The following is a 27,887-nucleotide window of genomic DNA, read 5'->3' on the forward strand; positions in this document are numbered from 1 at the left end:
ACCTCCCATTTGCATATATACATATGCATATATGGGAGCGTAAAAAACAATCATGTTTTTGCCTTCCTCTTCCAAACACAATCGCGTGCAGACAACAACGGTCCCCAACGTCTTGGCTACATGTAACCACACCACATCCGGTTCTCACGTCACAAATGCCACTACTGTCATACGTAATTACATGTATTGAAATGCCTAGCTCCAATGAGCATTGCTTGAACTTCTATACTCTAGACTTGTGACTGGTTGATTACGGAGATCACTCCGCCGGCACATTTCCATTATTTAACAAGACATTTCTTTCTATTTATGTCACTTTTTCCCACTTTCCATTTGTTTCCAAATACCCAGAAACTCTATTTTGTTGCTCAATATTAACTTTCGCCCAAGTTTAACGTCTCTACATTGCTTGGTACTACTTGTGCGCATCTATACTCCACAGCGTCTACAGCAAACACGCACGACTTCAACATGCATTATCAGCTTACTTTCTAATCCACCACAAGTCTTGTGGAACTACGACGTCAACTCCTCCACTCAAGCCATTCTAGCCTTGCAACCACCTACCATCTTCCAATCAAGATGCAAACCCCTACCAAAAAGATGCGCGTAATGGATACTACTAGTACTTCCTCAGCATCATCTCCGTCTCCATATTACAACATCCTGGGATATGCTCATAATGTGTCACCCCTAAAACACAGCCCAAAGTTACGAGGGCAGTACTTCAACTTCACCTTCCAAACAGCCAAAATGGATTTCCATGAAGCGGTACACTTCAGTGCGGAGAAACGAAAATCACTGGCTACAGTTGCAGACAACAAAACACCAGTTATGTTACGTTCCGTCACGAAAACTGTCCGTAAGTATAATACTCACCTGAATTATAACTTGATATTGTTTCGTTATGTTCCCAAATTCACAAAAGTTGATCGCATCTTTTCTGGAGTCGGTTAGGAGTTTAAGTTAGGCAGGGTAAGGATTTTGCTCCGATAGAGCTGAATTTCGGCCAAAAAGACCGTTTTTTCGTTCCGCTCCGGATCCGGAACCAGAGACCCCAGTGCCATAGACCGTTGCAGTGCTGTGGTGCAGGCTGTATAATGCCGGGAACACACACACCTGTACGCAGCGCTAGGTCAAAGGGGCTAGTGTAGCGCCGGTGCCACACTGGCCTACAGCTGGTACACGCCAAACAATGTAGCGCAATATATTTTCTGATACCTAAAAGCATGTACAGAGATATGTTGCGATACGAAAACTTGTAAGTGCGATTTTTTTTTGCACGGTAATCGAAATACAGCCAACCCACCTCCCCCCTAAACACAGAAGTTTTGTTTACCAAACAAGTGTTTCCACGGCCCCTAAGACTACAGCTCTTATACGATTTCGCTTCCTTCCCCAGCATTCAATACAACAACAAGCACAGATGACCAGTATGATGTACGTGTACACCAGAACACAACCATATAGAGCCACTAAAACAGCAAGCACTGTCCTTTGTTCACCTGGTACCACCATCCCTCCAGCAAGTCAGCATCTCCTACGTGTATGACAAAGCCAATATTGATCAAGCTGTAAGTACAAATTTTATTATCCTCATCTTTCACTACTTGCTCACAAGCACATTACATATCACACAATCATTTTCCAATAACCCTAACCAACAATGTCTTTACACTTCAATCTCTTACACATTATAACCCATGACCTCGACACACAGATGTCTTACAGCCCACTTTAAACATCTCCCTAGCAGACCATCTTGTGTCTTTATCACCTACATTTCTTCACTTCAAGGCCAATGAGTAAATCCTCGCCATGCTAAAATATTGTCATTTATTAACGTTTTTTCCATTTTTATCTGCTCAATGTCAAGGCAATACACATTACCTGTCTCTCATAACACAATACCGAAGAGAGCACACAATGAAACACATGGATAACACAATCCATTATGTCAGACAAAAAACACGTTTCATTTTATGACAACGTAGTTTATCAAATTAAAATATATTAAACAAAATTACCCACACTGACAATTAGATTTTGTTGCATATACATTTTCTTTAACAAAAACCCATTTTTGGTCAGAAAAAACACTAAAACAAAACGTGAGTAACTAATAACCATTTTTAGGTACTCCCCTTTCACAACTGGTTATATATATGGCTACTATCCACTCATGGTAAACAATTATTTTCAGCTACAGTCCAACATATGCCCCCGATTCCCCTCCATTCCCATTACATAATTTTCTTTTTGTCACACATTTCTACTCATATCTATTCACACTGTCCTCAAGTTGCCATGCCCATTGTGTCAACAACGTGTCATCTTCATCCTTTCATAATTGCCACCTTTTTCAATACCTCTAATACCTATGATCCCAAATTTGTCATAAGCAGGAAACCTAATTCGGAGCTGTCCCAGTAATATGTGAAACGATTATAATTGTATGCTCTGCAGACCATATTCTAAATAAGGATGGAAATTTCCAGATACCTTACTCATACAGAACAAGATTTCTTAACTTTTTGACAGAAATTTTGTTCAAAAAATTACTTCCAATGGGTCATTTAGCATCATTTGAATATTGGCATTTCATCTCAGTAAACTTGCTTTGAAAAAGAAATTTAAGTACCTTTAAATTTCACATTGTGTGAAAGCAAGGATGCATGACTTTAATAATGCGTTTTTAGAATTTTAAAATGTTAAAGTCTGTTGTCAAAGGACTGTGATGAATGACCTTTCATTCGTTGCAGCATGTTTTGTATGATTGTAGTTTCTTCTACTTTGTCAAAGTAATACATGAATTTAATATGAAATTTCTTGTTCACATTGTTTCTAACATGGGAGCTATCAAAATATTTTTGATACAGTAAGATTGCAAAGAAAGATTGAAGACAAAAGCAAGATTACTTTAATTTTCTGCAACATGTTCAAACAATATAAAGGTCAGTTAGTACACTTGTGATTATTTTATTTTTATTTTTGATGGAAAATTGATGGGCAAACAGAAAAAGGAAAAAAAAAATTGATGCGCACACATTTAAGTGATGCGGGCGATGACCAGAAACAAATCTTTCTTTTTTGGCCTTATCATGGTACATGTTTGTATGACACATTTGTGAAATGTAATTCATTTTCAGATAAGAGTGTTTGAATACTAGCATTTCATCGGTAAACATTGTTCATTGAATTGGAAATTTCCATAACATTAATATGAGAAAAGAAGGCTGCATGATTTTTGTAATGTTGTTTTTGGGGTTGTTTGTGATATTTGCTAAACGTACCATTCTGGGGTGCATATGTACACAGAATCCACGTTTCAGACTGATTTACGGTCAGAAACAAAAGTGCTTTTCATTTTCATGTATGTTCACAAAGATTCATGCAGTTATCTGCAGGCAGATTCCTTTAAATTTTCTGCTATGATGCAAAAGGTGACAGAGGCACGGGCGCCATTTTGTTTGTTTAAAGAAGTTCTGACATCACTAAAGTCATGACATAGACGCATGTCTCTGTGATGTAGTACTACCAGGGTATAAATCACGGTTTTTCTATTCAGAGACTAAACTTGGCTTGTGCATGTGATAAACTGATTTATTTGACCTTTTATTGCAGCATGTATTGTACGATTGCAGTTTCTTCACGTCGTTGAAGTACAACATATGAATTAAACACTGGTTTGCATTGAATTCAATTAGAGTTATGATTGATGTTTCTGGAGTAACATTTGATGGCCAAGTGCAATAGGGATGTATCACTTGTGTTAAAGTACAGGAGATACAACCCTCTTGCACTGGTCCATCAAATTTATTGAACGATCAGTTCGATAGTTATGGAAGTATGAAGACAAAAGTAAGATAACTTTAATTTTCTGCAACATGTTTGAACAATATAAAGGCCACTTAGCTTGTGATTTAATCTACATAATGTGAACACTATTGAACAAAGTGAATCGTTCTCTAATTGTTATTGTTAATGTTTAGTATGACACATTAATTTTAGTGAAAGCAATTATCAGTGACAAATGTCAGAGTACAAAGTGGTCTGGAACATAATCTGGCAAGTGAAATATTATAAATGACTTGCCAGTAACTCATCTGTAAAGAAAGAGAAAGATATTAATGATATCATCTGATTGTAAGATCCACAAGTCAATGAAGTCAATGGAATATGACTAAATTTCAAATTAAGAAACTTCAAAGGTGTTTTGCAGTTGTAGTAGTTACGTCAACTGTACATTTTGGGGCAAATTTTTTGTCAAAATATTGGGTAAATGAAAGTTTGAAACCACATACTCGTAGCTCTCCGGTACAGTGTGAAAATATTATAATTGCATGTTCTGCAGACCATATTCTGAATAGGAATGGACATTTCCAATTACCTAACTCATACAGAATTTGATTTCTTAACTATTCTTAACTACTGGCCAGACACTTTTTTGTCACATCATTGATGGGATGGTCACTCTTTGAAACTTTATAAAATGTTCCTTTATAAATTTACCAGTGTTTGAATACTTGTATAATTGGAGTTTCTGCTCCACTTTGTTGAAGCACAACATATGGATTTATACTACTCTGGCTGGTGCTATTGTTCTTTAATACTTCCTGTAACCTCTTTTGTTCCACCTCTTTGTCCCAAGAATCAAACCCAGGACAAAGGCTTCTCTTTAACCCTTTGCACCCTGACCCCCTGGTACTCTACGACATCATTGGACATTTCTGTCCGAGCCGGGTTCAAAGGGTTAACCAATACTCTGCTGTTCGAGCACTGTGATCAGTAGTAAAACCGCACCCAGAAACTCGCCAAAATCGCAGTACAAATGGGTCACACTACTTGTACTCAGTCTCAGTCCAGTAAATGTCTGAGGTGTGGATCGCTCAGGACTTTTACCACACTAGAGCCCCAAAAGTGGCTGCTTATTTTCAGTAAAACTCTGAGTACGAGTACTATATAAATACCATTTAACACAAAAGTTGTTGTTCACATTGTTTTTAACATGGGAGTTATTGCAAGATTTCAGTTTAAAGACAAAAGTAAGCTTAAGACTACTGTAATTTTTCTACATGTTTGAACGATATAAACGTCAGTTTGTTAGTACACTTGTGATTTAATCTGTATAAACACTTGAACAAAGTGAATCTTTTCTCTGATTTTCATTGTACATGTTGGTATGACACATTTGTGAAATGTAATTCATTTTTACCTCGCGTGCGCATGCGCGCAGCGAGGTTATGGTTTAGGCGTTTCTGTGTGTGTGTGTGTGTCTGTCTGTCTGTTAGCACGATATCTCAAAAACGGCTTGGCAGATTCCGATCACATTTCGCACACAATTTGTTCTTCAAATTTGCAAGAACTGATTAGTTTTTGGTGGTTGTGCTTTGCGAATTTATCAAGTTATGAGTAAAAGAAAATTTGTGGCCTGTATAAGTCTATGGGAGGCTAAATAAGTATGTTTGAGGGCGCTATACTAAAACATTTTACACAAAGTGATTTCTGAATTCAGTCACTCGGGCCGCGCTGATCGCTAATCTTGAGTTTTGACTGTTGATGTCGTCGTGTCGACGTTTGACTTTAAGAATCGTGTGGGTTACTCTGGACATAGCGAACCAAAAGCTAGATTATCGAAGGTAAGCGTCATAATATTTGATCAATGCATTTTTCTCTGAGAATGAGATGTAGAGTGACACTTTTCAATCTTGTGTGTGTGTCAGCGAATTTATATTCCGGCATGGTTCCGCTGAGATCAGCATAATATTATGGCGACGTATTGACAGTCTGTGTCTTTAAGTTGCTTTTCAAGATTGTATTAGCTACAGAACCAACAATGACAAATTTTTCATGAGATTTCCATGTTGGCATTGATGTTAAATCAGCAGCAGTAGGCTAGCTCCTGCGTACAATAGGTCTGCGTTTCCCGGCGGTACAGTGGTAGGCCGACGGCTTGTACCACACTGTCCACAGGACACCACGTGGTAGAGGCCGTGTGCACAACCTGTACGCAGAGCTTCGAATACACTAGACAGAGTTCGTGTTTCCGTAAATTAGGCATTGAACTTGACAATATAGGCAATAACCAGAATCATCGACCATCGCCTGACAAGTGCACCATAGTCAGCTGTACATGAGTTGCTATTGTTATGTTTCATTTTCATTGGAATTTACTGCAGGTGGTTTTATCAATGATAATCAAAATAGCAAAATTAAAACCCAGCAGAAAATTAATGCTTTCACTGCATGTAGACTATATTGCATGCTGATTTCTGATTTCATTACCACAACAATAGCTCACATAACCAGGAGAAATCTTTGATTTCAACTATAATATGTATGTATAAATCTTTGCATAAATAATGATTAATCAAAATTCGGTACACACTCCTTGCAGACCATGTGACTGATAGTACTACATTTCGAATTTCAACATCATAGATCATGTCTGATTCTGTCACATAATTCTAATGATGACATATTATGGCATTGCTGTTTGTTTATTCACCGGAGACCAGTATAAAACCAAACCAGCCAAATTTTGGCGTTACCCCCTCACCTTTGACCTCACTAAAAATGTATTTCTCTCATTCTTACCAATACAACCACACGACTTCAAACATTCAATAGTTATGAACAGAACCTCTGACTGTTTATTGCCAATGAAAATCAGTGTCACTGTTCAATATATACATGTAGACTGTAAGGTACAGTCGTGTGAGGGCGCTCTGTTTTTTAAGCCGGGCATATGGAGCGCCCTCACACGGCTGTACTTTACATTCTATATTCATATTATAACTTTGAAACATTTTATCGTCCAACTATTCTAATTTTGAGAAATTCGGGAACAAATTTTGTCATCTATTGACACATTTTCCTTCTTCATAAAAGCCAATACCCCAAGAAGTACTTTACAAAATGTGCACGCGAGGCCATTCAGTTCATATCTGGTCTGATAAGAGTGTTTGTATTCTAGCATTTCATCGGTATTGGAAATTTCCATAACTTTAAAATTTAAATTGTGTGAAAAGAAGGCTACATGATTTTTTGAATGTGTTTTAGAATTTTAAAATGTTTAAGTCTGTTGCCAAAGGACTGTCCTGATTGACGTTTCATTGCAGCATATTTTGTATTATTGTTGTTTCTTCTACTTATTTGAAGTAAACATGAATTTAAATTAGTGAAATGTAACTCTTTTTCTGCTGAACTATTGAATAAAATGTAGAAAAAAGCACTTCATACAAATGTTGTAGATTATTAACTTTGCTGTCAGACGCACAGAATGGCGACAACCTTTTTGCTTGTGTCCTTTTGTTAAAAAATACTGCAAAACTGACTGACTGACTGCAAAACTGATTTGTCACTTCCAAATGAATATGAATTTTTACTATAACCCAAACAGGACACGAGCCCCCATACCCCTACGGCAACAGCGTCTAGTTGCTAAGCTTCACACAAAACCACTCGGCCAGTGTTTCCAACCCAAAAGAGTTGATTATCACTTTTTGACCACTAGCATTTGAGAGAGAATTCACAATTCTTTCAGTAATTGTGGTCTTGAACCTTTTTCTTGTGTCCTTTTGTTAAAAAATGCTGCAAAACTGACTAACTGCCAAGTTGCTTTGCCAGTTCCAAATGAATTATCACTTTTTGACAACTAGTGTTTGGCAGAATTCACAATTCTTTCAATAATTGTGGTCTTTGAACTATATATTCTTTAACCTTGAAAACTTTGGATAAGATGTGCTAAATTCGCAAAAAATCCAGGTAAAAAGTTACACTTTGGAATATGACCTTTTATTTTAGAAGGTGTTATATAGATAAACTGCCTGCATAATAACTGTCATAAAGTATAATACACAATGTGGGCTGTTACTTTTGTAACAAAATATCTATTTTCCTTCAAAAACTTGAAATTTCTTTGATAAAAGACCAAATTTCTCAAAGTCATGAGTCTGTCTCTGCAGCACTACAGAATATCAATTGGCTATTTTTATTGTGTTGTCTGTAAACTTACTTAAAAATGGCAAAAAAATGGCAAAGCAGCAGTATTTTTCTATAACATGGACCATCCAAATTTGTTTACACAAAGATTGTATAAGAAGTTGCTACTGGTTCTGGGAGGTGATATTAAAACAAATCCAGGGCCTGAGACTGCACCAGGACTTCCAAAGGAAGTCATGAAAAAAGTTATTACAGGTAACCTTCACCAGGGTTCACCTATATTTTCACTCAGTGCAGCTAGTACCAGTACATGCATGGCAAATAGCCTTATAGCTCTTGTGTATTTAAAAATTTAGGACATACACTTTTGGGACGGTACTGTTATTGATGAATTCTTTATCTTGGAAAGTCATTGTATGGCAAATTGTATCCTCACAGGCATAATAAAGATTCATGTGCATATACTTACAGGCAATGGATGTGGAAACAAGTTTTTCATTTGGACTCTACCATTTTATTTGTAGTCCGACTGTGTCCATGTTTGGTTATTTTGGGGATAATTTCTGTACCATTGTGTTATCTATTCATTAGAATCTGCTTGATTGATAATGTCATCTATTCATTAGAATCTGCTCCTCATACTGCTTTTCAAACTTCTTCACAAGTAATTCTTATTATCGAAGAATATGGTATGGCATTGTTTAAGCAGAATGGTCTTTTTTTATCTGTTTGATTTCCACAGTAGCAATGATGAAGGGTACCTCCAGTACAATGGACATGCAGTCCTAGTTATTGTTGATTCTGTGACTGGGCTTCGTAACCATTCACACCATTTAGTTTGCACATTAACAGACAAACCTCTTGAAGCTGTGCCCTTTGAAATTACATCACATGCTCTTCATGCCCCTGACAATTTACCTCGTGACTATCATAATTTGTGTACAGAATTTATAACTTGTGCATCATTCATACCTGGTGACGTCAATAGAGATTCTGATTTAAAAGGTGATGCAACAAAATGTATCATGGAAACTCATACAAGATCTGCAAAAATTCCTCTAATTGAAAGTCTAAATCTGTAGTGAAAGAAATGTACCTTAAGAGGCTTCTTGTCCCCAAAACTCATTATATACAGGAATTTTTCTCAAAGTTCTTATTTGTAATCAATTTTTTGCAGTTTACATTCTTAATATCCATCCAATACCTTTCACAAGAAAAGAAAGTTAAATTGACTTTACATTCTCAGTTTTAATTTTTATCAGCACTATTGAGTCCTCACATCATTATGTGAGTAATTAATTCCATGAAACTCAATATCTTTCACTAAGTTCTCCATCAGGGCTCGAAATTAACCAAGTGGTCACTCGCACTCAGTTCATACCATACACGAGCGCACTGTGCTCATTTTATTTTGAAAAATTATTAGTTTAATTATTTTATCAAGACATAAATATGCCTAAAATACTTGGGCAAGTCTATCATGGCCTCGCCACGCTAGCAAACCACGGCCATGACGTCACAGGTCGACAGGTCATTCAATTATGGCGTCCCTGACAATTTAATTACTCACATAACTTGCCGCACTGCATCGCGGTGATCTTGAAGCGTTTTTGTGCCCGATTCAAGTCGTGTATCAAATCAGGATCTGATCCGGTAATGAAAAGAAAAGACAAGACAAACTCATAATTTGCATGACGGTAGCTACACTTGACGATGACTTGAGCATGTTGTACAAGATACACAGATCGGATAAGAGGTCAGACAGATCGCGTTAACAACTCTTTTCTCTGAGCGACTGGAAATGCACTGCAGTGTATACGCTGCAGCTGTTTGCAAATTTTTATCACAAGATTGAATATTTCCTGTGTTTTTTCCAGCATTGTTTTTTCTATATGCAAGTGTAACTCGACGTATTCAAGTCCGAGTAGGTCATGTACCCGAGTAAGCAGTTTTACTCAGAGTATGCAAGTCGGAGTACTCAGACTTGTAAGTCCGACTCGGTTTTGGAACTCGGAGTGTGCTGTTGAAGGCACTCTTACATACCTCTCCATGTGGGCTACCATTTCATGGACTTTGGTAGCCCAAGGGAAAAGTTGGTAGTCTGTGGATGCGGGACTAATACCGCTAATTTCGAGCCCTGTCCATGAACCGCTTTAACAGTAAGATTAATAATTAATTCAGACACAATTCAAACACCTTGATCCAGCGTGGACTGTCATCAACGATGACTTGTTTACTTCTGTGTTTACGTAGCTCTAAAAACTTTAGGATCGGCAGGCAAAAAATAGGGTATGTCAGGTTATTGGAACAGCACAATTTTTTTTTTCTTTGGCCTTAAGCACTGCAGTGCATAACTGTTGCTGAAGTAAATTGTTTACAGATGACATTTTCAAATTGGAAATTCTCTACTTTGACGTGGGGAAAAAGTTTACACCCCTCAATCACCTTGCAGCAGGTCAGGCGTAGTCAAAAAAACTACACTTGATAGGAAGTGATACGTCAGTGGACAGCGAACAGGCTGTACATACATGTAGACATTTTTGTTTTGACTACATCTGACGTCCCCGTATACAATGTTTCAACTTTCCAGGTTTCGCGCTAACGTTCACCACAGTCGCAAATTGCGAATAAATATCCGATGTGGCGAAAAAAAATTGCTACACCTTCGCGACGCGTGGCAAACGCTCATATCGCGACCCAGGATCATATTGACCCAAGACGATGACTTCGAACATTCACGACCTGCATTGTCAGTGAAATGTCAGGTGACCTTAAACATGTGACAAACCTCAGTTCGTCGTATAGGGGGTATAAGCATTACAATCGACCATGCATAGTGCCATGTGCTTTTCAAATAAACGTCGTGCATGGAACTTTGGAGCTGAGTGACTCTATAACTAATCCTTTCAATGGCCGGGGTTAAACGAGGTGAAAAGCAGCCAACAACCCTACATGCCCACTTTGGTGGAGATGCAATTCCGGCAACATCATCAAACAGTTCGGATGGAAAGCGGAAAAAATTCTGCCAAGATCTACATCGTGTTCTGAAAGATGAACATAAGCGTTTGTTTCCCTGGTTGTTTCAAAATGACGACAAGTTGTACTGTCATCTTTGCCAAAAAACCAAACGAGAAAACGCATTTAGGGAGCTTGTCAAAATCAAAGTGGCCGCGATCACTAGCGATCCCGCGGGACAAGTCGCGATCTGTCGCGACACCGTGTTGCTCCGGAAAACCCGCGTTAATGAGCTACTCCAGTTCATGAATAATTGACAATAGATAATGAGCTCGCCCTCCCCGACGCCAACCCACACGTGACACAACCAGCTGTATAGTGTACATTCAACCTTATTAGCATAACTGCAGGATTCATTCCGAAAGTCAGAGAAACTGTCAACTTTCCTGCAACAATGTTTCCAACAAGCCTAATCGTGTGTGTCCATGTGTTTTACACAATGAATACAGTGTAATTATGTATATGTCCTGCTAGGATGAACAAGTGATAGTTCAAGTACATTTTCATTTTCATTTACAGTGGAGGCAATGCATAACATTAGTTGAATTGCGGGAGCAATGAATCGGTGAAAGTTGCCTTCTTTTCCGACGTATCGTATGTCATAAATCAGATGCTTGGTAAGCCATGGTATACCAATTATTCCGGCTGATGTTAATTTAGCGACGCCGGTATCGCATAGTTTTCATTCTAAGTTTAATAAAAAGAATATTTCTTGCACTTTCTGTTTCCCGTCACCTGCATTGTATGGTTCTGTCTCCTTTTTATTTCCAACGCTAATAAAACTCATATTTCTTGTTTCTCTCTATCTAGTTTCAATACCCGACATCAATAAATACAAACATTTCCCCACCTTTTTTTCTGTCCTCACCTCATTCCCCGACATTAATAAACGAATATTTCTTGTTCTCTTTTATTTCCCTGCACCCTTGTCGTATCTTTGTCATGTTTACTTTCCCAACATTTGATAAAAAAAACACGAATATTTCTTGTAACTTTTTTTCATTTCCTTTAAACGGTAGTGTATTTAGTCTTATTTTCTATTCCCGGATTTATGAAATACATTGCTTGAACTTTCCTTTACCTCCTGACAACCGTATCCATGGTTTTTATGCAGTCCCCGACATATAGGTAGACAGATTTAAACGATTCTTGAGCAACAGTTTTACAGGAACATAATCGTAATTTTCAAACTTCCGCGGCTGTTTTACCGCCCATTTCTCCAGATAGCCACTAAACGCTTTCTTGTACCTGTCACTCGTCGGTCTACATTTTCACACTTTTACTATTCAACTATTTACAACATTAGAACAAGTATCGGATAGCCTGTAAGCAGTCACAAGCATATTCACGGTTTGTCCCCCCCACCCCGGCATTTTTAGTCAGCGTCACACAGTCAGACTGCCGAAATTCCCATGATTAGAACCACGGCAGAGAGAAACGTCGGAATGATGTCCGTAGACCTTAGACTTATTATGCGTGGTTTTGTGGTACGCGGGAACTGGCGAAAGTTGCAGTATGTCATGATGCGAAAGTACTGCAACTTGGCACCATTAAAATGCTTTCTAGCTTATTTTTATTCAATCTGATTCGGTGTATACCCGGACCAAAGAAGAAAATCGACAGCTGTCAAGGAATGTGGTATACAAAGCTATTTGTTTGCGCCATTTTAACTGATCAGAGGGTAACGATGCGTGCCTATCTCCGGTTGATTGTTGCGATGCTACATTTATATAAGGGCCAACACATCCTCCAAAAAGTGAACTACCGTATCATAAACTGATTTTTTTAAATAAATAAAAGAAACCACGGGGGAGGCAGTTGTCTGACTGTAATGTCGTCCCATCCAATCGAACAAGAATCCCCGCTCCGATTGATCATTAATGACAGGGCATGCTTGTATGTCCGTACGACTTGCTTCTTCTCTGCAATCTTCTTTTCTGCGTCTTCCATTCAATAATAGCATACTTTGTTGAGAGAGAGAGAGAGGAGAGAGAGAGAGAGAGAGAGAGAGAGAGAGAGAGAGAGAGAGGTGCAGTCTCACGCCTCGGGTGCACCACTTTTACTTTTGCGTGCGGTAGAGTAACCGAGAGCGCACGGGCGTTTTGTCTTTATTAGCGTTTAGTCTCGCCTCTAGTTGTAGATCAAGATGGAAACAAGAAGGGAAATTAAATGTTCAAAAGCCCATAAGTTAAAACTACAGTTACGCATAATTCATATGCGTATCTTATTCCTGAAAAAGTCGAGACGACTTTTCTAAGTCATTACTGATGCAAAGCGTGATGCCACAGTACTGCACGAACCAGTCTTGTTTATCTTATTATACATTCACGCAATTTGTTTATCCTGATAGCACGTGATTAAGTTTTGACAGGCATCATATAGCAATGGCCAATTAAAAATGAGACAAAACGAGACAAGCCTATGAAGCATTGTTATGCCATGCCATGCCCATTTTATATCATGCAGGTCTTTCGTTTATCCTGACGGCACCTGACTATGTCTTGACATCCATCAAAAAGTAACAGCCAATCATCATGTAGTCTGTGACAACACTTCTGGCAGTAACATTTCATCACTCAAGGTCATGTAGACCTGAACAGCAAAATCTCAGCTGCAGTTTTCAACAGACAATCGTATGTCAGCGATATTTTGATTAAAGATATTTTGATATAAAAAACGCGAAAATTAATGTGCAATATTATATGACGAACTTTACTCCCCAACCTCTGGTGACACCAAAATTTGCATCTGAATTGGACAAAGAAAGGGTCGAAGCCAAAACAAAGGGTGACATGCCCGTTGCTGTCCGCTCCCATCAATGCTCATCAGAAAATTAGCCTCCCAATCACTGTAATCTATCGGTAGACCAGTACCCACGGACAACTGCTCTTTATAAAAACATATAAATTTATAGTCCTAGTCTCTAAAACGTTGATTGTCGCACGAGCAGTAATGCTGATCATGTGACCGTACCCAGTACTACACTGCTCAGCTACATCTGCCCGTCACACACACACGCAATTAACCCCTCATTATGATTTACTTTAACGCGCCAAATTATCTCAATACCAAGGCCAATGCTAGTTATGGAAACCAAGAAAATAACGGCCCAAGATCCCACAAATGTTTATTTTCGAACCAGTGGCAACGCGTTTGTATTATCATGGAAACAGAGACAAATCTATCTTGTCCGCAATGTGACTGTACGGCCTTCACCGTGTCACGCAACTGTTTCAGTCCAGTGCACTGTATTATATATCATGATCTCAACACACGTGCTTCAGTGAAAAAGGCATGAGGAAATACTTTCTCCGATCTGGCGCACATGGTTAGGAATTTCCCTTGGGAGGCTAAAATACCAAATTTGATGAATATTTTGCACATCGGCACAAAAGGAATGTCACGAAAAATATCCCGTTATGACAATGGCTGAGCAAACCGCCTCGAAGTTTTACTCAGCTCACTGAGCTGCTTTCTCTCGTGTGGCAGGCTTATACGGCGTAATTTGCTGTCAATCCGTAATATGTACTTGGAAGTTATTATTGTCGCCTTTTCCCCTCAACTGGCCCGGACACTCCTGCCAACGCTCTGTTCGCTGACATAATCCCAATTGCATCAGGCGGGAGCAGCAAACGCCATTGCTGTGTACAGCGGTACACCAGTCTGCGGGCAAACTTTGTCCCGGCGATCACATACCAACATCGCGGCAGCGGAAGAATTACAAGTTGCCAGTCAAATCCGCATCTTAAAATGCGAATATAATGTACAAGAAATGCACAAATGGCAAATAAATTCGAGAAGTCGATTATAGATTGATTATGCTACGGGACAAATGGGTCAGAAAACGCCTCAATTTTCATTTCAGTTACCCTTTGATGTCCATCTTTATTTTTTCTCTCGATATGTCTTGTTATCACCATTTACAAAACACTACTAGTGTATCCAAACAATAGATTACAATTGTAGTTCATCTTGAGCCTGTTTTTCTCTCGTTGGTCTACATGTTCACACTTTTACTATTCAACTACTTAAATCGTTAGGCCAAACATCGGATAGCCTGTGAGTAGTCACCGTCACATTCACGGTTTGTCCCCCCTGCATTTCTTTCAACACACTGTGCCGACATCGTCTCAAAAGGGCATGTTTAGCGTCACTTTCATTCACTTCAGCGCTTTCCTTCCAAGCAAAGCAGTTCTGAAAATCCTCCGATAATTCCAAGTTTTCACTACGAACGATGTCACGCCAAACTGTCGAAATTTCGTGGATAGAACCAGAGAGAGACTTCGGAAAGTTGTCCGTAGTCCCAAGAAGGCGTGTGCGTCCCGTCAATTTTGAGTGTGGAGATGTGGTTCGCGTGAAATGGAGAAAGTCGTGGTACAAGGCACGGTGACACATCCAAACGGTAAGTGATTACTGAACTTTCAGTTTTTGTACGTTTTTGTGGCCAGCTGTCACAAATGATAGCAAATGACAATACTGACAAGTAAGGCAAATCATAGCTCGTGCTGACGTGTACTTCTGATGTCATAATGACGTACTCTTCGATTCTCTCGATCGCGTGACACATTCAGATATATTAACATTAGTTTTGAAAATGCTTTGTTTGGCATTGTTGTAAGAACTACATGACTTTGAAGTTGTGAAAAAAATGTATCTTGAGTCTATGGATGTTGTTTATCCATAGGTATTGCCCTCATCAACAACAAGTCGGTTCCGCACCGGTAGATGAATTGTGGTCGCCATGGCAAATACTTTCTATTTTACATGTTGATTTTGATTTCAACTTTTTATTAAAGACCCATCAGAAAATCACCGCCGTTCATGTTATAGACCCACGGCTAGGTGGCCAGTTCTGTGCGATCTCGTAAATGAAACGTTTCTTACTCCGCCAGAATCAATGCTGGTCAAGCTTTAATTTAAATCCAGCAGATTGTTCGGGACATACAAGGATTGCTAGCCACTTCAAACAGTCAACATTTTAATTTTTTCTGAAAAAGTTTCTCGATTTCCAGTGTCTAGTAAGTTAGACTGGGATGAATGATGACTTCGTGCTTTTTGGTCCGTGCATTTTTTGTACATACGGCTGTGTACATCAACACGCCTATTTTTATTTACATCATGGCAGATCATTTACTTGGTGAAAGGTGACATGCATGCGTTTATTTCCGTGGAAATGCTCTGATTATACAGTTTTCTACTGCTCTACTCGACATTCAAAATTACCAACATCTATTGCTCTCAGCTGTGGTCTTTTCACACACGTGTCCAAACAACTATAGAGTGTATGTAATAATGGCCTTCCTTATTTTAATTGGATACGCGCACTCGCGATTACTGCGGAAGTGCCCATGATTTCAATGAAAGTGTTTAGCAATCGTCGAAATAACAATGATAATGTGCTTATGTTGGCGGATCGAAATTCCGATGCACTTTGTATTCTAGGCATCCTTTAGTTTACATAAGTTTTACAGTATTTTTTACTTCTTTTTCTGTCCTTTTAAATGTTTTCTATACATTTATAGTAAAGGACAGCGCACACTTTTTAATCGTATTTTTCGCATGACCTTGAGAGAACATCACTGATAGTGATAGCAATGTTCCCTAATTGTCTCTCTCTTAAAGACAAAGTATATAATTCTAGCTGAAAATAACAATCATATCACTGGTTTTATCACACAGATTCAAAACGACCTCGATTGTCAAGTTCTGAGGATGAAGACGCACCAGAACACCAATCACCAGCCGCCAATCCACGCAAAGAACCGGCCTCCAACCCGACCGCCAACCCATCCGCCGATCCACACCACGAACCGACTGCCAACCCAAGCGCCGATACACATCAAGAACCAGCCAACCCAAGCGCCGATCCATGCCACGAACCAACCGCCAACCCATCCGCCGATTCACACCAACAACCAGTCGCCAACCCAAGCGCCGTTCCATGCCACGAACTGCACGAACCGACCGCCAACCCATCCGCCGATTCACACCAACAACCAGTCGCCAACTCAAGCGCCGATCCATGCCACGAACTGCACGAACCGACCGCCAACCCATCCGCCGATTCACACCAACAACCAGTCGCCAACCCAAGCGCCGATCCACCCGCCGACCCACATCAAGAATCAGCCGACCCAACCGCCGATCCATATGCCACGAACCGGCCGCCGTCAACCCAACCGCCGATTCACACCAAGAATCGGCCGCCAACCCAACTGCCGATCCATGCCAAGAGCCAGCCGCCAATCCAACCGCCGATAAACACCAACCAGTCGCTAACCCAACCACCGATTTATGCCATGAACCATCCGCCGAGCCACGCCAAGAACCAACAGCCACTCTATCATCTGAACCATCCTGCAGTGTCGGTCACAGCGACGGTCACGAACCTGTGTCACCCCAATCAGACTTGCCGTCACTTCCGGACATGCCAGATTTTGACTCGTTTTTTTCTCCTCCTTGTTACTCACAAAGTAATGTGGAGAGGAAAGTGGATACACTTTTCCAGCTAATGCTCAAAGTTTATCAAGAGGTCCAGGAGGTGAAAACAGTGTTAGGGATGAGAAGGAGAGAATATGACCGCGCCCAGCAACAGCCAAACATGGTAACACCTGCACAGTCGGGAATGCAGAGCGGACCACAGCCAGCAGGACGTCGGAGCGGACCTCACCAAGGACAGCACAGCGCTAGCGGACCTCAGCAGGAAGTAGCCCGTCAACTGTTTCGCCGGCGACCAAACCCAGTGTACGCGGCCGTAACGGGTGACGTCGTCATGTTAGGGAGACCTGACAGTGGTGTTACAATTACCAAGGAACAATACGAACAGTGTTGTTCTAAAGCCAACAATGGGCAGAAGCTAGTCTTGAAACTAATGGACGTTGTCTTTTCGAAGGAAGAGATGGCATCGTCAAACCTTTCGGGAGGGCACGTCAAATGCAAGACCGGTGTTGTTTATAAACAGAAATTGGACGAACAAGTCATAGCTGCGTTGACAGAGCAAGCAGAATTACAGTTTCCGGGATGCTTGTCTGAAAAACACCTGCATGAGGCCATGGCTGATGCTATCAACGGAAAATGTAGACATTTATGGAAACTACACAATTTGAGCTAGAACGAGAATCCTTTAATTTTAGCACACTGTATTTATTATTGGCAATATTTCATAATAAATGTGAAGTCATGGGTTCAAATAAGATTACGTGTAGAGTATTTTGTTTGCGCTTGTGTGTTGATGTTCTTGCATGTGAAACAGTTAATATCAATCCATGGGACAAATAAAACGTATGAGTGTTTCGTGTACAGTAATATGACTTTGCATAACTGTGATATTGAAGCGCTATTTGTGGCGTGTATCGAAAGCGCTCGGGTCAAGGGTCACCGCATGCATGCAGGAACTTTATAAAAAATTTTCCCATTTTTTTTTCGCGTTTTGGAACAATGTTTGAATTTGGCAGACACTGATTTTGTTCGTTTGCAGTTCCATGCTATCTCGGGGGAGGGTCCATCCCGGATGTACAAAAAGTAGGTAAATTTTCACAATTGCAAAGGCACTGCTTTCAATACGGTCCCCAATTAGACTGTAGACCTGACGCCCGATACTATATAAGATTGACACTTCCCTCGCACTAATATCATTATATTTTACGGTAACCGATTTGAAAATTGGAGCCCCGGCGAATTTCGGATCAGCCAAAATTAAAACATTCTATTTGAAATTTAGAACCAGTTTTGAAAAAAAAGCAGAAGACAAAAGACTGACTTTTCTTGTCAGCTCGTAAAATTAGGTTGGACAAGTCGCAAACATAGTGATAACGCTCGTCGTAGACAGATTTTCCTCAATGGACAATAGTGCAATTATGCTCATGATGAAAGGGTTCTTTGCGCAATCTAGTAGTTAGACTAATAGTTTATCACGTCAAAGATTTCCGTATTTAATTTTAAGTGGAGAAGAAAATGTTTGGTTTGTATAAATGGTATTGCTTTGAAGTGAGACAATGATGGCGTAAACAATGAAATGACCTTTGACCAGGTACAGGACACGGAGAGCAGGCCGTTTGACTTCGTGTTCGCTACATGTATGATTGTCATCCATTTTCAAACAGAGCATGTGTTCATAACGTTACAACACCGATAACCATGTGGATTAAAATATCGGACTATGTATATTATACCGGCGCACGGAATTACGTTAGAAATTAGGGTTTTTTATTGTGAATGTGTGGCTTCGAAATGGTTGCTCGTGTACTTGGTGAAATATAATAAAATTGTTTTTATGGCGTTGTTTATACAGCATGCAGCAGGGTTCCCACTCCTCAGAGTCAGGGCCGGGTGTGTAAAGGACTCTATTGTGGCGCAATATATCGTATTTCCTGGAAAGTTGGAAAGTTTAATTATGTTTAAATAATTCTACACAAATAACAAAGTCGATCATTATTACATTTTTATTTAACTGTGATGGACGGAAAAGATACGTAAGGAGAGAAAAGATACGTTCTGATGAAAACGTTGCCTCTAAAAGTAGCTACTGTCAATGCATAGTACATATAGTCCATCCTAATTTACGGTCTAGTGACGGGTTGGATGACAAAGTCTGTAATGTCTCTTTTTCTCAGCTGCCGACGAAAAGGTGTAGAGACGGCAGCGTTCGCAAATTCCGAGGTTTAGCTTATTATATTTCGGCATGTGCTCGCTTGGTACCACTAGCCTTGGAAGAGCGCTCGCCTCAATAAATGTGGCATAATGGTCCGGATGTTCGGCACTTGGTAAAGGTGCTGGCAGTCCTTCGCGAATGAAAGTTACCGCCTCTGTCGCTTGCACAGGTTTGGTTGCACAATGGCTGCATCAATCGTCTGCACACTTGCAAAATAGCAAAGTCCCGATCCGCTTTTCAACGTGCTTCAGGACCATCTCCACCTCACTCCTGATGTCTTCATTTTCTGGTCGATGGAATTCCTTGGCACTGGCTGTTTGCAGCAAACGATGCACCCTATCGTAGTCGGAGTACAGATGGTGGACGGACCCGACACACTTCTCATATGTAGGGGTAACTTGATGTCCATTGTGCTCGACGTTCGTCCAATGCTGACAAAGTATGGCCATCGCATTGTCGAAAACCTATGGAGATATGTAAAAACAGCATCACGTTAGCATTTAGTCGGAAAAAAGGCACGATTAAATGAAATAAAGGGAGACTGCACAATGATGAACAAAAATGAAAACAAGTGAACGGGTCAAAACATATTTACACTTCCAATTTCGTTGCATAACATTAGGATAACAATACATCACACTCGGAAAGAGTATACATGCATGGTAATACGTACAATATTCATTTTTGTCCGGACATTTCTCAGAAGGGGATGAGAACTAGTACCTCCAAAATAAACATCGGCAACTTACCTTTGCCTCTTTTTCTCGCCTCTCTTCCACGGTCAGTCCTCTCTGTGCACATGGGGCAGCGGATTTCCCTTACGAAAATAGTCTGTAGATATTCTATTGAACTCTGATATTCTATAGAAATTCTGTATATTTTATGGAAATCTGATGGAAATATGCTTCTATTGAAATTCAATTGAAAATTTTCAATACAATTCTGTAGAAAAATTTAAATTTTATAGAATTTTAATGTTTATAGTAACTTTAAATTCTATTGAAGTTTGCTGATAATTTTCTTTAGAAAATCTGCAGAAATTAAACATATATTTTATGGAATTTTTCCGTTCCATAGCTTTTGTGGAAATTTTTTTCTGTTTTTTTCCCACAGTTTACACTGTTTTTGCATGTTGGCATGAGCTTTGATAAGAACTGAGTGACATATATATAGCTGGTTTCAATATGGAAAAGGTAGTGACATTTACCTATGGAGAGTTCTAAGCACATTCTCGTGTACCCTTTAATTCTGAAAAGCTATTTTCATTTACACACACGTGCCAGGAAAATGTATACAGCTTCAATTGTACCTTGCCATTGCTTTTGTAGATTTCATGACTGTACACAGACCAACCAGACTCTCTTTGTTCGATGCTAGGTCAAGTGAGCTGACCTGTGCCATTGCTTTGTTATGCAAATAGTTTCCTGCCTTTACAATGGGCTGATTACATAATAGTGTAGCCACGCATTATTCATTTGAACTTGAGGCAGTCAACAGTGCACATGGCTCTTATGAAAAGTACTGAAGTTCAACTCCAAATTGCATGGAACATTAGGATCCAAGGTCCATTAGCAAGATTCTAACAGTGTTATGGAGAAGGGAGCTCACTAATATGTCACAACTGTAAGGATCCAAATTGCAGCATCAACTGAAATTTACGTGAGTTAAGATACACAACACTTTAATTATGCACTTGGCTGAGGTCAAAACTGCTAGACTGGAGAGGTAGGCCTTGCATTCATATGTGTAGGTTGCTTTATATTTTGTAGTCCCTGTATGTTTCATCAAGTTTTGATCGATTGTTAATCATAATTCTTTTAGAAATAAACTACATGTTTATAATTTACTTGCTGACTGATTTTTTGTGAGTTTTGCAGTAATTCATTGCATTGGTATCTATGGCAATATCATAAGGTGGTATTCCTTACTGAATGAAAGTTTAACACATATTGTTGTCATACTTTCTAAGAGTTTGAACTCGTATCAGACAAACAAACTTCTGTAAAAGAGTGCAGAAATTAAATATAGTTCTACAGAAATTCTACATAAAAATTCTGTAGAATGTGGTAAAAATTCAATATAGTGTTACAGATATTCTGTAGAACGTGTATTGAATTTACATAGAAATTCTGTAAATTCTACAGAAAAGATACAGAAATTCTGTTGAATTTCTACAGAAAAAGGGGGCCAAAACTCCATTGAACTCCGTTAATTTCGATATAGGTTCAGTAGAATTTCTGTAGAAATTCTATATCACTTAAATTGAATTTTGTCATCAATTTCAATAGAATTTCTACAGACAATTTTCATAAGGGTTGCCATCGACTTTGTCTGGCAGAGTGACACCGGCTAACTTTTTTGACAATGTGGCCCAGCCTCGCTCTACCATGTTGTATGCGCTGAAACCAGGGCAGAACGACGTCAAAACCAATACATCTAAGTTCAAGTCCCTCCATAGTCTCATGTAGTAGAACACATTGGTGATGAAGTTTACGTTATAGTCTGAGCCACCATCGAGTACAGCACACACAACTGGCTTCCATCTCTGGCGTATCAGCGATGCGATATCACCTACATGTGCTGTGATGCTGCAAGGCCGGAACGACTCTACGCGATTTATGACTCTCAACGGACCACTTCTCCCGTAATTGTAGTGCTGCCGTCCTAAATCGTCCACACACATCGCCGGCTCACTTTGGCGCTTCTCCAAGATCATGTATCCTGCCGGTGTAATCAGATAACCGGGATTAGGAAAATCATGATCTGGTAGATTCGGCGTGTCAGCGGTCGGAAAATATCGAGTGTTCTGAAAGTGGCGAGACACGTCCGTCACACCAACTCTCACTTTGTTCATATTGTCACATGACAAGGATAGTGTCGAGTCTTGAAACCGCGCCGCAAATTCCATAATATATTTCACTAGACCGAAGTAAAAGTGAGCGTTCTCATCAGCCTTTCTAACGTTGTTGGTAGTTGAAGCTACCTTAGCATCAATATCCCCGGTGTACATGGACGCCGCCCGAAATTTCTTATTCGGTGCTATCATCCAACGAGATATAGTATTGAGACTTACTCGATGCTTCTCAATGTCCGGATCAGTCTTGTAAAGTTGTTGCTGAATCTGGCTCAGCGTCACGCCGCAGTTTCCAGTTGTTTCCCGTCTTCGTTGGTGTGCTTCGAATCCGTTGCTTTCTATGAAAGCATTTGCTGCCTCAATTGCAGCCGGGAATAAATCTGTAATTTTCGGCCTGCCTGCACCTTCACGTCTACCCCCTCGCTTTCGCTTGACTTCTCTTTCTTCGGTGGCATCGGTATTGGTTACCCCAAGGCCAGATTCAGGGCCCTGATAAGGGCCGACGGAGGAAAAATTCTCCGTACTTTCTGAACTGCTTGGGGTAAATAACCACTCAAAGGATGGGTCAGGGCTTGCAACCCCAGAGCAAGATTCAGGGCCCTGAAAAGGGCCGACGGAAAATAAATTCTCCGCACTTTCTGAACTGCTTGGGGTGAACAACCAACTGTTAGTGTTACCGCACGACGCCATAGCTGAAACTCGACTAAAAACTTTTCCTTTCTCAGCTTGCAATGCGTCACTATATTTACATATGAATGCAAGTTCAGCGTGCAGATTCCATTGTATCGCTTGAAAGAAGTAATTTCCCGTTCGAAAGGCATCTCCAAGTGGGTACAATAATTTCACTATCACTGACGTAGAAGGCATTTAGGGTTCACATTATTATCAAGGCGCGTAAAGTGAAATTTTACAAGTTTACCGTCCCAGAAAACTTCGATCATAGTACATATCAGACATTGTCCAGTTTGTGTAATTGGAAGAGGGGTGGTCAAATAACACATAAGAAGAAATTTTGTGAATTTTACAGTCATCAAAAACTAATTATTTTACGATCATACTTGTAACAGCTTCCTGTCGCCTAATGTACGTTGGAAACCAGTGAAACTACATTTTTGCCGTTCGACCCTGGAGAGAACGTTCTCAGATTTATGTGATCTTTGAGGCCAGTATTGAAGTAAGCTGATTTTTTCAAAGTTTACCGATGTGACGCGTTAAATAAAAAAAACATTATTTATAGCCAACCATCTGTAGACGTACCCGGGGCAATAATCATAGACATAAATTATATCATAATAAGAAACGTCAATGCCGCGGAATCGTTGAATTTCACTGTGTGTAGTGTAGATAAAGTCGTGTCTACCACAATATACTGTAGGCCTACAAACTGATGACTTAGAATACACCATAGACTCAGCGTAATTTTGTCAGAGAGAGAGAGAGAGAGAGAGAGAGAGAGAGTCATAAAACAAATTTAACAGTGCATCCTCTGCAACTCGCTAGCTATTCTCGATCTCAGGAACAACAGTGTCGGTTGTCTATAATTTGCATCGTTACTATGGAAACGGCGGCAATTTCCGAGAAAGGCAAGCATAATTCCAAGTAGCCACACTTTCACTGTTTTGACAACGTAAAATGATTCGCAAAATTGTCACCTCTGACCTTTTACGTCATGTAGCTGCTAATCAAAAGATTGCCGTCGTCAGCCGCCAGACATTTGTAAGGGTCCATACTTCTATCAAATTAGCTTGGCGTTCCCGTGGTCATGGGCATTCGAGTGAAAGGGAGAATTTACAAGTCTGTCGCCAAAGTTTAAATGATTTTGAGAACTTTTCAAAGCAAGATATTTTCTTACGTCCACGGTCTATGTCAGTCCATTTCGCTTCTACTTAGCTAAGGTGAAGATGACGCAATTCAACAGAATCAACTGGTTCATCGCCACCTACAAGTAATACGTTTTTCATTCCTGTCTAGCTGTTGTTTTATTGCATGATTCTTTCGTGAGAGCAGGCGCAAAGGGAAGACCGTATCCCACGACCAAAATATACTTCGTGCACATACTGGTGAGGTGATCGGGAGGTTTTATTGTTGGACACTGCGCAAGTGTGTCATTTGACATCGACAACAATCATATTAACTCAAGGCCGTTTCGGAGCTCATTTTTGTACCATATCTCTCACGTAAACAAGGACAACAACAGTTGACAATATAGACACAAACAGCACCACATGAAGTTTTTATTAAAATGTATCATGTACAAACAGACACAATCATGTAAATACAGTTTACGAGTTTACCGTCCTCGAAAACAGCAAACACTCACTGTTCCACACACACACACACACACACACTAATTTATGGCCTTGAAAGTTCATTCATAGACTGTTCCGTATCAACATGGCATTACGCCAGAACTCCACACGCACGGTAGGGTGACCAACAGTCATACATCAAGCATGGAGCTCCTTCTACCTCCATGCATCAAGTTTGTTGATTTACGCTGACATGTACATCTAATTATTATGCATTCACGAGGGCTGCAGTGTTTATGCTCATGAATATTCGTACAAACTCATGAATATTCACCGGTATCAACCGGCGTTGCGACAGATCGCTACGTGTCCCGCGGGATCGCTAGTGATCGCGGCCACTTTGATTTTGACAAGCTCCCTTACGAAAGGAAAAAGTTGTGAGCGACCAAAGAAGGATGACTTTGTTAAGCATGAAAGATCAAGAGATCACCGGTAAGATCAAAACTTTCCCCATCGATGAAGGGTAAGTGGATTTTGCGCCTGATTAGTATTTTGGCGGCGGCATCATCAAAGTTTCAGAAGTTCTGATTGTGTACTTCATAAACCAAATTCAATATAAATATTGTATTCGGCAATCGTAGTGGAAGTTGAACGATGCGGTGTTAATTTGTCAGCAGTAATTACACATTTCTGTGTACACATGAGTTCAAAAATAATTTCTTTTCACCTTGCAATAATCTTGCGTACGTCGTGAAACGTAGCGCTATGCAAACTATTCTCGACCAAAATCACTTTCAAAGATTTAATGTTTGGACATCGGTAATGAATTTGTAAATAACTGTGTTCAATCTCCTTGCCAGATTTGCCAGTCAAGCAGAATTTAGGGAGTTCAGAATCCAATATGGCGGCCATACGAATTCTCCGCCGCAGTAACATTTTGGCAATTTTTAAAGTCGCTGTTTCACTTATTTTGAGCATCGTACTTCAGTAATTTCACGCTAAAAACGGAAAGAAAGTTGTTTTCCGTTGATAGAATGCATAAAAAGATCGGTATGGTAAATGCTTATGCTATACTCCCGCCGGAAATTTTCTCCGCTGCTCAAGCCTGCACAGCCACTCATACACACGGCACTACAAATTTGAGGGGTGGCTGATAGAAAACGGGAAAGCAAACGGTGAGCCAATGACATAGAGGCTTTCAAATGTAGTTCAAAATATAGCCAATAAAATGAGCTTTAAGATGATGTCAGTTTAATAATTAATGACTGCTTTTGAATATTTAGCAGAGCAGGTCAAAGTTTTCGCTCAGAGTTTTCTTACGGAAATACGGTATGTAATTTTTTTAAACGCAAATTTATGGGTAATTTATCATTTCTACCGATTTAAAAAACCATTGAAATGATTTTCTACTGACCAGCTCACCGTTTTTTATTGCCGTAAAAATGTTGGTATCGGCGAGGCCTGGGGAGGTCAGGGACGTCCCCGCGAAACTGGGTCAAAATGGCCGGTACGCGACGACAACGTCTGTATTTCCGGGATCTTTGTCCCGCGGACGGCCTTTTCCTGTCTACAAATGAACTGATTTCAATGAAACAGATGTAGTTTTGAGGGAAACTTGAGAGTTACTGACTATAAGATTCAAAATTTGACAGCATGATTGTGATTTTGAGTGAATTTTACGGCGACGATCGTGTTGTGTCTCAATCAGATAGTCATCAATGTTTTCCAATAGTCGGTCGTCTCGACAGACCGTAACGTACATTGTAAATTGACACGGACGAGTTTTGTATTTCACTGAAGTCAATGTACCATGTAATGAGAAAAAAAAACGCTTCAGTAAATTTTGAAAATGATAAATGTTTTTCAAAGCTTTGAAGGAGATTTTGTTGAGACTGCACAAAAGTGTATCAGCTGGAAAGTGAGCTTGGTGTTGCCATGGTAGCATTTTTTTTCTTCCCTTGTCAACTGTCAAGGTTCAGTTTTTCCCTTGGCATTTTGTTTATATTTCCCTTTATTGTATTTTATAGCCTTCTCCTCAGATAAATTTGTCATGATTAAATGTTATTATTTTTATTTTAGGGGTCAATTTTCTTTTTTTCCCCCATCACAAAATTGGTTTTGGAGTCTTTCAGTTTCAATATAATTTCCTGTAAGTGTTATAGAATTAGTTAAAATGCAGTCACCTTGTATTTTTTTCCTAATTAGAAATATGGAGACAATACTTCAGATAAGGGATAATCTAGACAGCTTAGTGACAGGACAGAAGACATTAGCTGATATTAATTGTGAGGTTCCACTGACCTACAACTTGTATCTAAGTTTACATGATGGGCTGCAGGCAACTGGAATTAATATTCAGCAGGCTTTACCTCGCATCATTAAACTGTTTGATCCTGACATTGTTTTACCGGCAAAAATAAGTAATTTAACAAGGCAAGTTAGGAAGAGAGTAGAGAAAGGTAGAAGAGAAGGAAATGAAGACGAAGTACTAAACACCATTATTACAGGCCAGGCTGAGAGTAGGTTGTCAGATGTTTTCAGTGAGAATAATATCACCAAGCAGAATTTGCTCACTTGCAGCTTCTCAGATAGCTGGGATAATAGTATCAACCTTCAAATCAAGCATATACTTGAATTGAGAAATTTTCTTGTCACACACCACCTTCCTTGGGATCATGCGTTGAAATGGCTGCGACAGTTTATGTCTCTGAATGAAGACATAAAACCTAGCCTAGCTGCAATTACTCGACAGTGGACAAGATTACATGATAAATATTTGAAACTGAAAATGAATAATCGTGAAAGTGAACTGGAGAGTTTTGTTGACCAAATATATAAACTGCCACAGCATAAGGTGTTTGCCAATGTACCACACACACATATGAGTAACATTATTGAACATGAAAGTGAACATGACACTGATGACATAGATATGAGAAAGATGCTGGGAAATTCGACAAACAGTCTGATAGACAGTTACCAAGAAATAAGTATGTTAGGTGAAGCTATGGAAGAATTAGCGCAGGAGAAGATGGAAGTGTTAGAGAAGGTGAAAGAACTAGATAAGCTGAAGCTGAATTATAATAATAAGATCAATGATATCAGACAACTCAAAGAAAAACTTGCATCATTAGCACCAAGAAATGTAAATAAGAAATTAAAAAGAAGAGATGAG

The 27,887-nt window shown here is 39.7% G+C and overlaps 1 long non-coding RNA gene across 1 annotated transcript in view; it reads left to right on the forward strand.

Moving 5' to 3' along the window:
* Window positions 1–405: 405 nt before the first annotated feature.
* The window catches only part of LOC139145747 (uncharacterized), a 31,663-nt gene continuing 4,181 nt past the window's right edge, over window positions 406–27,887 (forward strand). The window contains exons 1-2 of the long non-coding RNA XR_011555005.1: window positions 406–862; window positions 1,403–1,574. This is a non-coding gene — a long non-coding RNA (uncharacterized lncRNA). The remainder of the gene's footprint in view (window positions 863–1,402; window positions 1,575–27,887) is intronic.

Source organism: Ptychodera flava, chromosome 12, assembly GCF_041260155.1.
Source record: "Ptychodera flava strain L36383 chromosome 12, AS_Pfla_20210202, whole genome shotgun sequence".
Lineage (NCBI taxonomy): Eukaryota > Metazoa > Hemichordata > Enteropneusta > Ptychoderidae > Ptychodera > Ptychodera flava.